Below are 16789 nucleotides of genomic sequence, written 5' to 3'. Positions count from 1 at the left end.
TAAATTTTTCTTTTAACTTTATGTCACACATTCAATTTTTCCAAAAGGCCAGAGTTTTCCATATCTAAAAAGTGAGTATGTGGGTTAATGTAAAATATAAACCATTTCCACTTCAATGATGAGCCCTGAAAAGCTAAAACTTTGGATTTAGCTTGAGTCATCTTTTAGCATAATCAGTTATTTAAAGAATAAAGAGAAAACTTCATTTATCAAATTATGAAATTTGCAATAATCCATATTTTTTTCAGAATTAATACAGGTGATGGGAAAGTGCATGCTTTTATAAAGTTGAAAAAGATACATTTAATCTCTAAATGGATATATGATAGACATTAAAAGTAATGCCATAAAAATGAGAGGAGCAAAAAAGAAATTGTCCTTTAAATATATTTGGGAAAGAAAAAAACACCAAAAACAGAAGAAAGATAACAAGATAAAATGAAAAAAATGATTCTACCAAATTTTTAATGTTTTTGCATTAAGAGAATAGTAATATTAGAAGAAAAAGCAGATAAGGGAAAAGAAAAATGCAGAGAATTATGCTGATAAGAGTCTTATTTTCAAGATGTAAAAGGAACTGATTCAAATCTGTAAGACTGAGTCATTACACAATTAAGAAATGGCCAAATGATATAACTAAGTAATTGACTAGAGAAGAAATCCGAGTCATTGCTATGATATAAAAATGCTACAAATCACTTATAATTAGAGAAATTCATATTAAAGAAACACTGCAGTCTTACCTTATATGCATTGCATTCACAAAAATGGCAAAAAGGGAAAATAAAAAAATTTTAGATGGGTTTCAGGAAAATGGGTACTGTTGATACAACTGAAAGGTAGTACAAACTTTCTATAAAGCAATTTGGAAATATACTACTCAAATTACTAAACCCTGTATATATTTTACCAAACAACCACTACTGGGATTGTACCATGAAAAAAAAAAAACATTAAAGGCTATGCAGACCTGTATATACAAAAATATTTATAGTTCTTCCATTTATAAAAGCAATGAGATGGAAACTAAGATGCCACCTATCAATTGGGGAATGACTTAAGAAATTGTGGCAAATGCAAGAAAGTGGAGGCAAGACGAAAAAGTAAAAGCAGCAATTAAGTCAAACTCTCCCAACGTTCCCTTCCAAAGAACTATAAACCAATAACTCTAAACCAATAACTATAAACTATAAACCAATCGGTCTTGTCACTCAGTGGATACCAGCTAATCACTTTCACAGCTCAGCTGCAGGGGCGCCTGGCTAGAAATACAAATCCAGTATGTCTGTTGACATAGTCAACAGAAGGTCAAGCTGAAAGATTTTTTTCACTCTAAAAGAATTTAGGAAGTTGACAGGGGAGGTTTATGACATTTATGTGAGGTTGAGTTAGAATACATGGAATGACAGCACCAGCTATGGACCTCTGAGATAGCCAAAAACCCTAGAGCTGCATCTTTAGGAACTTTCAGTTAAGAGAGAGTAAGAGGGTTAGACTACTGGTCAGAAACAAATTACTGGGATCTCTTCTAGCACTGGGTGCAGTTATAGCTAAGTGAGCATTTTTATTGCTCAGATGTAGTTCTGGATGGCAATTACAGGAGAGAAAGTACTTATGATCTGTCAGCAGGAAAGAAGGGTCCTCATCCCATCATCCCAATTCAAGGGCCCTGAGGATCTCTAGTCTTTGTAGCTACATGAGGACAGGGCACCATTTTGGGTAAAGACTAGAGTATAAGATAGTAGAACAGAGATCATGCTTCTTCCTGGATCATAACACCTGGGAAGCAGTGAAAACTTGAATACCCCCCAAAAATACTTCTAAAAACAGCAGCATTAAAAAACCTGAAACTTGGCATAATGCCTTTCTGTTTCTCATTGACAATGGCAAACTTTTACATAAAGTTCATATAACAACAACAAAAAAGAACTTGACAATAAAAAGCTGGCGATCATAATCTCAAGACAAATCAAAAGCAAAACTAGATGTAATGAAGATAGGAAGTTAGAGAAACTATAATTTGCTAAAAGTAACACAGGCAATAAAGAAATATCAAAAAGATCAAACAGCAATTTTATCTGATAAAGGGCATATTTTTCAAATATATATATATATATATATATATATATATATATATATATATATATATATATATGGAGCTGAATCAAATTTATGAAAATGAGAGCCATTTCCCACTTGCAAAATAGTCAAAGGGAACATATAGACAATCTTCAGAAAAAATCAAAGGTATTTATAATCATATGAAAAAATTTTCTAAAAAGCTACTGATTAGAGATATGCAAATTAAGTCAGCTCTGTGGCAGCACCTTAGTTAGAAATAGCAACTTCTGTGTGCACGAGGGAAAAATATTTATACTTATGAATTGTTGGTAGAATGGTGAACTGGACCAACCATTCTAGATAACAATTTCAAACTATGGTCAAAAGGCAAAGAAACTCTGATTAATATGATGATATAAAACAATCCCAAAGGACTCATAATGAAAAAGTGCTATCCTCTACCAAAGGGAAATCTAATGAATTAAGTGCAAATTGAAGTATAACTGTATTATTTGTCTAGACTATTTTTTTATTTTTGTGATATGCAAATATATTTTTTCATGATTTCACACATTTAATAATATATTGCTACATTTCTTTTTTAATTTTATATTTCTAGGCTGTAGGGAAATGGCTAGTACATAGTGGCTCTTAAAAAATGCATTAGAGCAAGTACAGCAAGAAATTCAAAGAGGGAAAAGTTTGAAAAAATATTCCATGAGAAATATTTGAAGGAATGGATGTCATGTAATCTAGGAAAAGAAGAATAAGACAACATCCATCTTAGAAATTCTGAAATATGATCATATGGAAATTGATAGAATATTAGAGGAATACTGGTATTTGCAACCTGTCTGAGACACTTACAATTCATGGATTAATCATTAAATTTCTCTCGGTTCCAAGCAACATCTAAAAATTAATAAATGGATTGATACATATGTGCATTAGAATAGTTCTCATACTATCCAAATTATAGGTTATTTACCTAATAATACAAAAAATGGAGATAATATTCTGTGTTTGTTTAGGAAAGAACTAAGCTTTTTTGAAGTAACAGGGACGTACATTTCAATTAAATTTTCTGATAATTAAGTCTCTTTACAGAATGGGATATTTAATTATATAGTGATCTTCCTACAACTCCCACCACTACCACCACTACTGCTACTGCAACACATTAACATTTGCAAAATATACAATTATTTAATTTTGTTCTCTTGACAATCCTGGGATGTAGGTGCTATATTTATGGCCATTTTTACAAATATGGAAACTGAGCCATACGAAGGTTAAGAACATTAACCTGGCTCACATAGTTGCTAATTATCTGAGGAAAGATTTGAATTCAATTTCTCCTGTTTTCAGACCATGCACTCAGCTAAATAATAATCATGGAAAAAGTTAGAGCATTGTTGAGTTGTATTTGCAACTAGATGACCTTTATGGTTCCTTTCAAGTGTTTCATTCAATTAAGTCCTTATAGCAGGTTGGTATAATTTGGTCCTACTTGAAGGCAGACAAGTACTAGTAGATGACATATTGAGGTATCTTTAGCAAGATTCCATTGATTATGCTTTATTCACATAGACTTACATTATTGTGACATTTGGGAAGACTTCTATTTGAGGTTCCACTGATAACCTTTTCAGTAGATCTTAAAATAACTTTCATGTCATTTGAACTTAAGAGATCTGTTTAAGCTTTCAAGTTTTAGTAACTGTTCTTTTTCCTTACTAAAGAAGATAGTTTTATTCACTGTTACCATTTTTCATGTAAGGATTTAAGATCCTCCCAGTATCTTACAGAGCAAAATGCAAAGAAAAAATTTTAGACATGAATTCTTGTTAAGATCAATAATCCTGAGAAGTTATTTGTTTTTTCCTTGTCATCTTCAAGGATTCTAGGTGATGCTGGCCAAATCCCAAGTTTCCTTCATTCCAACCATCAATTTTTCCAAAACTTTTGCTCACAGCATAGTAAATGTGTTTGTTATGGAGACCATCATTGATGAGAATAGAAGAATCAATGACTTTGAATGCTACCTAAGTATCTTTTAATTGCTTAGAGTAATTGTTAGAGTTAGAGTTCTGCTATGGGAGGTATACAGAGGAGCCATGATGTTGTCAAAGTATAAAAGAAAGATAGTATGAGATTTTAACTTTTTTTTTTATTTAATAGCCTTTTATTTACAGGATATATGCATGGGTAACTTTACAGCATTAACAATTGCCAAACCTCTTGTTCCAATTTTTCACCTCTTACACCCCACCTCCTCCCCCAGATGGCAGGATGACCAGTAGATGGAGGTTTTAACTTTCTAGGAAATGTATGATGATTAAACTCTGGCTATCTTGAATTCTTTGTGATAGGGAAAGTTTCACAACAAATATTGATTAATTCATCATGATAATTTTTAAAATACAAAGGCAGATATGGAGACACTGTAAACTACGGATTTTTCTAAGATCGTTTTGCAATGACAGAAATGGTAAGTTTTCTTCTTCTAGATTGCTAATGAGATAGAGAGATAATATAAAAGAGTGCTGATACCACTAAAAATAAAGGCAGTTTCTGAGACAGAGACAAAATTTATCTGAAATCACAAAAGCTGCTGTATTCATATGGATCTTAAATGTAGTTTCATCTAAAATTGCTTCCACAGCTTCATTTTAACAAAATTCTTTCTCTTATTCTCCATATGTGGACACTCTCCAAATTCTCACAAATCACAGGATAGAAAATAATATAGAACATGGAAAAGTATTTCTTCTTCTTCAATACCACTTCCAGGATATTCCTCTATCATTATTCTTCAAAGTAAATTTTTCATTTTATATTTATGCCTTCTTTTGTTGTTATCACCAACTCATTATACTGAATGTTACCATAACCAATATACAAATTACGTTTGTCCATTTTATCAAGAAGTTTAATACCTGATTCAGATTCTTGGTTTTTTTTTCAATCATTATTATATGGGATGACTTTCTGAGAGGGAGGAGAAGGAGGCATACATAGGGAAATGTAGGCATTGTAATTTTTTAGTCCATAAAATTCATGTTATTGAAAAAGTAAATAACTGAAGATGGCAGTATACAAAGAAGCTTAGCATAATTCTTCTAACATTCCCCTCTAAACAACTTTAAAATTAGCCTCACATAAAATTTGGGAGTAGTAGAGAAATCAAAAGGTCAAAATTGGATATTTTTCAAGCCAACGATAACTTGGGAGGTTCACAGGAGAGGTCTGTAACATCAGGATAGGTGCAACCTGAAGTGAAGCAGAAGCAAAAAGGGTAAACTTTAGATGTGACCAAAAGAATAGCAGCAGTTTGGGAATCTTAACCTAGAGACAGGAAGGGAGGGGTAAAACAATTGGTCAAAAAGAGATTACAAAGTACCCTATGTTGGCACTGGATCTAGACATTGTTGATTAGCAAGTCTGTTGCCCAAAAACAGTTTTGAGGTGCAATTCCAGAGAGAGTAGATCACTTGAGGTAAGTTACAAGAGAGCAGGGGGACATAATTATAGTTCCAGGGCCAAGAGGACAACTAATATCTGTAATTGCAGTGAAGCAGAGGCCTTTCCTGGATAAAGACCAGAGTACAAATCAGTAGAACAGTGACCCCACTTCTCTTCACAATATACTACTTTGGAATCAGTTAAAACTAAGAGACTTCCTCAAACTAGTTCTGAAAATAGGATCAGCAGAAAACTGGGAAACAATTTTTTGTAGCTAGTGTTTCTAGTAAGGATCTCATTTCTAAAATATATAGAGAACTGAATCAAATTGATAAGAATAAAAGTCATTACTTACTTGATAAATGGTTAAGGATTATGAACAATTTTCAGATGAAGAAATTAAAGATATTTATAGTCATGAAAAAATGTTCCTAATCACTATTTATTGGAGGAATGCAAACTAATACAACTCAAAAAACACTTCTTGCAGGAAGCCTTGTACAAAAAAACTAATAACAAACTTCTCCTTTAGACCTCACATAATAGTGTTTTGTAATTCTGTCATTTAAAAAGTTGTTTATTATAGTGATTTGTTTGGGATATCATCTCATAATATAAACTATTGGTTTCAATAGAGTTGAGTCCATGTCTTAATTATATTTTGTGTCTTCCCTTTATTGCAACAGTGCACATAAGTACATGCTTAATACATGTTGGTTTTCACTTGATATTTTCTGATATAGCAAAACTCACATAAATCTCTGACCTAGTGAAAGAATAGGATAAGCCCTTCTTATTCTAAATAAGAAGAGCAGAAAACCTTTTCTCCCTTTCTCCTGACAGGGAAAGATTTTGTGAATGCTAAATAAGTTTGAAGTAATCCAGAAACTGAAAGTAGATCTTTTCAGTCAGGAAAATAAAAGACCAAAATACTACTAATGATGATTAATTTAGTGGTCTCAGGTGATTTATGAGATACTTTGTAATAAAAATTCTAGACAATTAGATTCAGATACAAAAATATAATTTCTCTTTAATATTTTTATTTTTCCCAGTTGAATGTAAAACAATTTTTTTTAAAAACATTTGTCCTTCATAATAGTCTTGGAACATTGTATTGCTGAGTATAGCAACGTCATTCATAATTGACCATCTCACAACATAGTTATTACTTGGGGAACAGAATATTTCACTTTGCTTGAGATCCTGGAAGACGTTTCATGTTTTTGTGAGAGCATTTTGCTCATCATCATTTCCCATAGAACAATGATATTCCATCATAATCACATAACTCAATATGTTCAGTCATTCCCCAATTGATGAGAATCCCCTTAATTTCCAAATTCCTTTCCCTGAAAAGGGAGCTGCTATAAATATTGTTGCATATATAGATCCTTTTCCTTTAAAAAAAAATCTCTTTTGGAATTCATGCCTAGTAGTAATATTGTTAGGTCAAAGCATAATTTTATAGTCCTTAGGACATAGTTCATATCTTTTGATCATTTATCAATTGGTTAGTGGCTCTCTTTTTAAAAAATAAGTTTGACTCAGTTTCCTATACATTTAAGAAATGAGGCCTTATCAGAAAAACTTGCTTAAAATCCTTTTCAAAATTACTATTGCAAACTATAGTTCCCCACATTTATTCTGTTCTCTCTTCTTTCATCCTGTCTCTACTCAAAAGTGTTTTGCTACTGATCACTGCTTCCCTTAATATATCTTCTTTTTCTATCACCCTTCTTTCTTGTGTCCCCTTCTTTTCCTACAGGATAAGATACATTTCTATACCTATTGAGTGTGTATATTATTTCCTCTTTGAGCTAATTCTGATGAGTCAGGTTCATTCGCTCCCTTTCTTCTCCACTGAAAAAGCTTTTATTTGCCTCTTTCATAGCAGATAATTTATACATTCTACCTCTCTCCTATTCTCCCAGGAAATTCCTTTTTCATCTTAATTTGTGTTTTTAGATATTATTCCTTCATATTCAACTCACACCTGTGCCTTCTTTCTAGATATACTCCTTTTAATTGTCATAATAACGAGAAAGTTCTAATGAGTTACAAGTATCATACTCCCCTGTATGAATGTAAACAGATAAACTTTATTAAGTCCTTTATGATATCACTTTCCTGATTACCTCCTTATGTTTCTCTTGAGTGCTACATTTGAAAATCAAATTTTTATTCAGTTCTGTTGTTTTCATTGCAAATGCTTGAAAGTCCCTTATTTCATTAAATATCTGCCTTTTCCCCTGAAGGATTATACTCACTGGGTATTTATTCTTAGGGTAGATTATTCTTAGTTGTAATACTAGCTCCACTGTTCTCCAAAATATTATATTCCAAGCCCTCCAGTCCTTTAGTGTAGAAGCTGCTAAATCTTGTGCTATCCTGACTGAGCATCTACTGTACTTGAATTGTTTCTTTTTAGATGCTTATAATATATTCTCCTTGATCCAGAAGTTCTGGAATTTAGCTATAACATTCCTGGGAGTTTTTATCTTGGGATCTCTTTTAGGAAGTAATCAGTGAATTCTTTCAATTTCTATTTTATCCTCTGGTTCTAGATTATCAAAATAGTTTTTCTTGATAATTTCTTGAAAGATGATGTCTATGTTGTTTGTTTTGGTCATGGCTTTCAAGTAGACAAATAATTTTAATTTTAAAATTGTTTCTCCTGGATCTATTTTCCCGGTCAGTTGTTTTTCCAATGAGAAATTATTTTTTTAAATTTCCATTTTTTTTTGTTTTATTTTATTGTTTATTGATATCTCAAAGTTATTAGCTTCCAATTTCTCAATTCTAATTTTTAAGGAATTATTTTCCTCAGTGAGGAAAAAAAGTATGTATCTCCTTTCCTATTTTGCCAATTTTGCTTTATAAGACACTCTTTTCCTCATTAGCTTTTTGTATTTCCTTTTGCACCACTCTCAATTCTCTTTCCATTTTTTCTTCTAGCTCTCTTATTTGATTTTCCAAATCCCTTTTGAGCTCTTCCATGCTCTGAAACCAATTCTTTTTTTCCTTGGAGGCTTTGGATGTAGGATCTTTGAATCTATTAACTTCTTGTGAGTGTGTGTTTTGATCTTCCTTGTCACATATGGTCACTATGGTCAGAATCTTTTTTTTTTTTTTTTTTTTTTTGTCTGCTCATTTTCCTGATCTATTACTTGATTTTTAAATCTTTATTAAAGAAGGATTCTATTTCCAGGGTAGAAGATGTAACATCCAAAGCTGTTTTCAGAGATTCTTCTAGGGACCTTCCACAAGTATTTTTTTCTGCTCTGAAACTTAAAAAGGATCCCTGCTCCACTCTTGTAAGTCCTAGAGTCACAAGTCACAAGTCCTAAAAGCACGGTCAGTGCTATTGTTTCCTCAGTAATAGTAAGGAGACCTCCTGTGAACTGAGACTTTGGGGAGTTGCCACCCATATTTAATCCTGGTTTTTTTTTTAATCATCTTGTTAGTGACTACTTGTGGCACAATTATATTTGAACACAATTATATGCCACTACTTTTTCAGCTATTCCCTAATTAAGGGGCATGCCCTTGATTTCTAATTCTTTGCCATCCCCCCAAAAGATACTACAAATATTTTTGTATAGATAGGTACTTTTCCCTTTTCTTTGATCTCATTGTAATACAGTCTTAGTAACAGAATTGTTACTAATATGGGTATATATGGTTTTATAGTTCTTTGGGTGTAGTTCCAAATTGTTCTCCAATATAGTTAGACTAGTTCACAATGCCACCACAATGCATTATTGTTCCATTTTACCTACATCCCTCCAACATTTGTTATTTTTTTCATGTAAGGCAATCTGGTAAGTATAAGGTAGTACTTCAAAGCTGTTTTATATTTAAATTTAATTTCTCCAATAAGTAGTGATTTAGAGTATTTTAAATATTAGTACAAAAATAGATAGGAAGGAAACTTTGTAAAGCGCTAAACTAGTATTTCAGCTGAAATGGGACAAATGTTTAGAAAGGAGATTTCTCCACCACAAGGAAAATGTATTGAAAGCATTGTTAGATTGATAAAAAAACAAAAAAACAAAAAACAAACAAACAAAAAAAACAAGGTTTGATTGTAACTTGGATGCAGATCATTGAACTCTTCAAAATATTAAAATACACATCTCCTTGGTACTCAAAGGAAAAATTAGATCCAGAGGAGTGGCAATTAGTAAGAGAGCAACTATGTGAATATTACAATGATAATGCACCTGATTCAATTTCTAAAGAAACATTTTATATATATAACAATACAATGGCTTTAAGGAATTATATAAGTATTAGAATAAGAAAAAAGAAGAAAGAACAGGAGGTGGAAGATACTGAAAAACTAGGTGAAAAGGATGAAGAATTACACAAGAAAGGAGTTAAGTACAATTCTGATGAAATTAAGGAATGTGGTGCTTCACAGCAGGAGCAATTAGGGTAATCTCCATCCCCTGACCTACCCCCCCTCAATTAAACTTTCATGGGTGGAGGGAGAAGAAGGAGGGGGAGGGGCAGTAACACAATCAGCACCACCTATAAAGCAGCCTATGACAAGATTACAAAAGGCATTAGTTAAAGTTAAAAGAGGACAGGATATATCTGATTTGATAAATGCTTACCCCATTATTGACGAATTTGACTCTTCAGGCTAACAAAGAAGAAGATACACTCCTTTGATGATCTGGAAATTATCAAAGATTTAAAAAGTGTTGCACTCTTTATGGGGCTACATCATCTTATGTTAAGATGGTATTAGAGAATTTGGCTTATGAAATCTTAACCCCCAGAGATTGGAAATCTATAGCAAGGGCACACTTAGAAGCTGCACAAAACTTGTTGTGGCTTTCACAGAGTGAACTTTGTAGGATACAAGCCCAATGAAATAGGCAAACTGGAGTTAATATGCAAATCATCTTTGACCAACTAGCAGGTAAAGGTCAGCATGCAGACACTTCAGCACAGATTAATTCCCCTTTGATAGCATATGAGCAAATTGCTCCTGCTGCTATCAAAGTATAGGGCAGCCTCCCAGGAAAGCAAGATCGAGGGGAAGCCTTCACGAAAATAGAGTAAGGTCCAAATGAACCCTTTGCTGATTTTGTGGGACATCTGCGACCAGCTATCATATGAACAATGCAGCTACGGGAATTATGATAAGACAACTCGCTAGAGAAAATTCTTTTTGTTGTTGTTGTTGTTGTTTTTTAAATAATTATAACTTTTTATATTTTTTTCCTTCCCTCCCCTAGATGGCAAGCAGTCTTATACATGTTAAATATGTTATAGTATATATCCTAGATACAATATATGTGTGCAGAACCAACACAGGAAGAATTGAATTCAGAAGGTAAAAATAACCTGGGAAAAAAAACAAAAATGCAAACAGTTTACACTCATTCTCAGTGTTCCTTCTCTGGGTATAACTAATTCTGTCCATCATTGATCAATTGGAACTGAATTAGATCTTCTCTTTGTCAAAGATATCCACTTCCATCAGAATACATCGTCATACAGTATTGTTGTTGAAGTATATAATGATCTCCTGGTCCTGTTCATTTCACTCAGCATCAGTTCATGTAAATCTCTCCAAGCCTCTCTGTATTCATCCTGCTGGTCATTTCTTACAGAACAATAATATTCCATAACATTCATGTACCACAATTTACCCAACCATTCTCCACTGAAACTAAGTACCCGTGTAAGGGCACAAAAAAGCCAGCTGAGTCCCAGGCAAGGGAACTAGATTGTGAAGGAGATAATAAAGGATTTGGACTTTAACACCTGGCTATTCTTGTGATTACTCTGTGGAAAAGAAGGCTTCTCCAGAGACTACCAGAAAACCAAATAAGAACATTACAAGATCCTAGCATGCTGTCTTCTCTCTGGACAGCAGACTGAGCTGCCTACAGAAGGTTTGGATCAATTGGATCTTCTTCACCTTTTCCAGCTGGACTGACTGGCTAGTAGCCAAAGAGGGCTGATTGCAATTCCCCTGGAATGAGCAATGAGCTGAATCTGAAGATGGAACTATGGGAGATTCTTCAGTGGTCTCCTCAAGAATTAAACAGATCAAGTCCCCAGAGTCTTTTCATCTTCAGTAAGGGTATCCTTGTTCTTCAGTGCTACTGCAAACTGGATGTCAGAATTGTAGCTTGAAAAGGAGATCAGAGCCTAGCACAGAGGCCTCTACTCATTCCTTGGGCTACTACTGGGACAGGAATAGGGACTAGGACTCTATTGCTTACACCTCTTTCTCCTTAGTCACCTTGTCTACCATAATCTAGATCTGTCCCCACTCTGTCCTATGAGGGCATCCTTTGTTGTTGAGCCACTAATTCCAGGCACTAAGAATGGAGGGAGGTGAGTGGGAAAGTGTCCCCCACCATTTCAACTAGGTATTTTTAGCTGATTCTCTAGGGTTTTCTAAGTAGGACATCATATTATCTGCAAAGAGTGATAGTTTTGTTTCTTTGTTGCATATTCTAATTCTTTCGATTTCTTTTTCTTCTCACTACTATAGCTAACATTTCTATTACAATATTGAGTAATAGTGGTGATAATGGACATCCTTGCTTCACCCCTGATCTTATTGAGAATGGGAAGAACATTTTAATGTGCCTTTCAAAGACTTTCTTTGGTTGTATCTCAGGGAACTCAAACTCAAAGGGAAACTCCACAATGAGTTCTTTGAAAACTAAGTGGCTTGCAAGGTTCAAAATTAAACATCTTCATTTGTCTTCTCCCTAGCCCTGTTCCCCTTCTTTTTTTTTTTCTTAAGCCTTTCAATTTTATTTATGTTTTGTTATTGTATAAATTCTTGTGCTTTGCTCCTTTTCCTTTTTTTTTTTTTTTTAATTTAATAGCCTTTTATTTACAGGATATATGCATGGGTAACTTTACAGCATTAACAATTGCCAAACCTCTGGTTCCAATTTTTCACCTCTTACCCCCCCACCCCCTCCCCTAGATGGCAAGATGACCAGTAAATGTTAAATATATTAAAATATAAATTAGATACACAATAAGTATACATGACCAAAACGTTATTTTGCTGTAGAAAAAGAATCAGACTCTGAAATATTGTACAATTAGCTTGTGAAGGAAATCAAAAATGCAGGTGTGCATAAATATAGGGATTGGGAATTCAATGTAATGGTTTTTAGTCATCTCCCAGAGTTCTTTTTCTGGGCATAGCTGGTTCAGTTCATTACTGCTCCATTGGAAATGATTTGGTTGATCTCGTTGCTGAGGATGGCCTGGTCCATCAGAACTGGTCATCATATAGTATTGTTGTTGAAGTATATAATGATCTCCTGGTCCTGCTCATTTCACTCAGCATCAGTTCGTGTAAGTCTCTTCAGGCCTTTCTGAAATTATCCTGTTGGTCATTTCTTACAGACCTGTTCCCCTTCTAAGTCCCCATGGTTACTGCTTCTGTATTACTAGAGAACTAGAGATTCCTTTGTAACTGGGTTCTGATTAGGATCCATCGAGGGTTTGGCTCCAGTGGATTAGTTCCTACCATAGTTCCTAGGGTTGATATGGACATCAATTTAAAATCAGTGAGTTCCTCAATGGATTTCTTCCAAATTCAAATAGCCACTAAAATTATCCAAGTAGTAGGACATCAAGATCAATAATGTTAGAATTTTACCCGAGGTCTATCATTATACCATGATAACTAAACAATTCCTTCTTCATAATCCAGATGTTTCAATCTGGCTCAAAGGTGTTAAGAAAAGGTATTAAAGAACTTGTCAAGGAATTATTAGGAATACAGAAATAATATCCAGAGGGAAAAAAATGAGAGAAGAGGGCAGGAGAAACTATTATTTTCATTTTAAATACTCCAAGTCACACAGGTCTCAAAGAACTCCTTGTGGAATTGATATTTACTAAGGTCTGACAAGAGAAAGTCTTTGAAAGACATATTAAACATGGTTTCTACTGCCATTGTAAATTTTTCTCAGGAATATGAGGATAAAGGATCTTAAATTTCAACTTTATTTTTGTAAGGCACCTAACTGTCTACCTTTCCTTTCAGATCAGTGGCAAAAAACCCCAAAACAAAACAACAACAAAAATAAAATATTTCAAAGGAGTAGATAGTTGAATAGAAAGTATAGAAAAAAGAGAAAGCGAAATAAAAAAGAAAATATAACAAATTGCTATCACATTATAATGAAAAGAAGAATGGATTAGTGTATTCCAGAGTCAGGAGGAACAGAATTTAAGTTCCACTTGTGACAAATAGTGGTTGTGTGACCCTGAAAATCACCCAAGTTTCAAGTGTAAAGAAATTCTCTGAGACTTAGAATTGAAGACTGATTGTCAATCTTAATCCATAAAAAACAACAACAAAAAGACATTTATAAGTATCTACTATGTGCCAGTGATTGTGTTAAATAATTTACAAATATATCACTTGATTTTCAGAATCCTGGGGGAAAAGGTGTTTTATTATTATTCCCATTTTAAAATTGAGGAAATTGAAGTAGGTAGAGGTTAAGTGATTTGCTCAGGGTCACAAAGCTATTTATTGTTTGAGACCGGATTAGAATTTAGGATCATTCACTTCTTTAGTGAGATGAAGATTATTCAGTAAAGACTAGCTGCTAGTGCCCTCTCTGATCCCAATTATTTATTTGGATAATTATATAGCTACCTCAACAGGGATTCTTGAGGTAAGAGAATATTTCATATTTGCTTTTGTAGCTATAAATGTTTGCATTGATAGTAGCACATGATAAGCATTTAATAAATGCTTGTTGATTTCATTATTGGTCCAATCAATATGAAAAGATGTGTAGTCTATCTAGTCACAGACTTTCTGCCTTCCATCCATCCAGGACCAGCTTTAATAAGTACAGAAAAAATTGATAGCCAGAAGACTGGTTTTAAGGTGATTAATTTTTGGCCATAGGAACTATTGAAAATATTCTATTAAATCATGAAGAGATTTTTTTTTTGGTCTTCATTGTGAGAATAGAGTGCCAAAATTGGAATTGTATGCCATTTGAAGAAATGGCCTTAATATACACGTCTCAAAAACCTTAGGTGCCATTTTAAGTTATTAAAACTTATAATGAAAAACTGTTAAACTAAAGCTTAAAACAAAGCTAATTAAAGCTTAGATTTTTAGGGACACTTTTTATATGAGTAATATATTACACAAAAAACCCAGAAAGAAATGTGGTCAAAAAGTATTGTTATGTTGGAAGTTATGTAACATTTACCCTGTTTTTGTCCTTAGCTAATGAACAAGCTAGGTTTTTGACGTTCTAAATGATTACTAGGTGACATTATATCAGTGCAGCTCTAGTCACTATTCCCTTTTATAAATGGTCCCCCTTGGTATTAATGCCCTTGAAGTATTATCAAAACGACAAACCCATAGGTTTCTCACTTAGCCAAGCTATGCATATTTCATGCTTGCCCTCAGCTCAGCCAATACTGTCTGCAAATGATAAATTATCTGTGTTGCTTTTCTCTAAATTCCATAAACTTGGTCAATGCCTATCTTGTAGTTAGGGGAGATTGCATATTCAGTAGGGAAGGTAATGAAAACATCTTAACATATGTTTGTGATGCATTAGTCAGAACTGTGGGAAAGGTATATATACTACCTAGAGCTTGCTATAGCTCATAGCTACCTTTTATATGAACATCCATGACATTTCCCTGTTTTCAAGAAGAATACTGTTTCATATTTCTTGAAATAGATTCTAGGAAATAACTTCCAGAGATGGAATGAATAGTAAATACACTTAGAATTAGGAACCTTTAATTTTAGTCTCAGGTCTCCTGTTTACCAGTTTACTAAATATTTTTGAGTATTACTTTTCTCATTTACAAAATGGAAATATACATTAGTTCTTGCACTACCCACCCCAGAGGTATGCTGGAGGTACCACTGAGATGAAATATGTTTTGTAAGAGATAAGCTGGATTTGTGTGAATAACTGGTATATTGGGGCAGAAATTGAATCTGAGAATAAAGAAGAATTCCTATAGCCTTCTGGAATCTTGAGCTGATGATCATAAAGACAGAAGGAAGCAATATTTCAGTATGATTATTTTAATCATTCAAAGGTTTTCATTCATGATGCATGAATGCCTTATCACCTTTCCTTGGCCTTTTCTAGTCTCAGTTAAAATTTTACTTCTTTTTTTTTCTCATTCCCCTTAATGTTAGTGCCTTGCCTTTAAGATTACCTCTGATTTATTCTGTTTGCAGATTGCTCCTCCATTTGATTGTCAGCTTCTTGAGAAAAAGGACTGTCTTTAGCCTTTCTTTGTATCATTGCCACTTAGCATAGCACCTAGCATATTGCAGGTGTATTTATGATGGCATATGTCATTTTAGGCTTAATAAATGGTTGTTGATTTGACATATCACATCTTAAAAATTATACTTGAATTTCTGGACTAGTTTAGTTTAGGCTTGGATTAAAGTCATATAAAGTGTTGGGGGTTTTTTAGTGAACAACAAATAATTGGAAAGAACACTATATTTGCAGTTGCATGAACTAAGTTTGGAGTTAGCTCTGCTATTTAAAATATATGTGATGTGAACAAAGTACTTAAATTTCTTTGACTTGTTTTTATTATATATAAAGACTAGATGGCCTGTAAAGTCCCTTCTGGTGCTATATCTTATATCTTATAATAAGGATCTCACTCATAGTTCAGCATTATTTTTATATACTTCATTACTTCTTTATTATGAATATAATAGTATATCAAGATGTTTATTCATATATTTGTGATTGATTTTATACTATATTTCCAAATCATATTTAGAGCTATTCTGTCTATAATTGCAAATGGAAATACATCCATTTTTTTTTTTTACGTTATCAAGTTTCTGTTTCTTTTTCAAATATGTTCCAAGGAACATATTTGACTTAGTAGAGATTTTTCTTTGGGTCATCAACTATTTCATGGATACCAATAGGCAATATGACATAATGAATAGAAGTTTGGCCTTCTAGTCAGAAAGATATGTTCATTCTCTGCCCTTAACTCATGTTTTTATTCATTTATTTCAATCTAATTTGATTCTTCATGACTCCATTTGGGGTCTTTCTGACAAAGGTACTAGAATGATTTGCCATTTCCTTCTCCAGCTAATTTTGTTTTTGTTTTTTTTTTTTTTTTGTAATAACAGCTTTTTTTTCAAAATACATGCAAAAATAGTTTTCAACATTTACCCTTGAAAAATCTTGTGTTCCAAATTTGTCCTCTAGACAGCAAGTAA

The 16789-nt window shown here is 33.2% G+C and overlaps 1 protein-coding gene across 1 annotated transcript in view; it reads right to left on the bottom strand.

Annotated features, from left to right (window-relative positions):
- Positions 1-16789, bottom strand: part of SGCD (sarcoglycan delta) — a 1334163-nt gene that overhangs the window by 656291 nt on the left and 661083 nt on the right. The gene's annotated exons all lie outside the window — the stretch shown is intronic.

This window comes from Sarcophilus harrisii, chromosome 2 (genome assembly GCF_902635505.1).
Source record: "Sarcophilus harrisii chromosome 2, mSarHar1.11, whole genome shotgun sequence".
NCBI classification, from domain to species: domain Eukaryota; kingdom Metazoa; phylum Chordata; class Mammalia; order Dasyuromorphia; family Dasyuridae; genus Sarcophilus; species Sarcophilus harrisii.
Note: the sequence above shows the minus strand (reverse complement) of the source record. Positions and strands in the feature narration are given on the sequence as shown.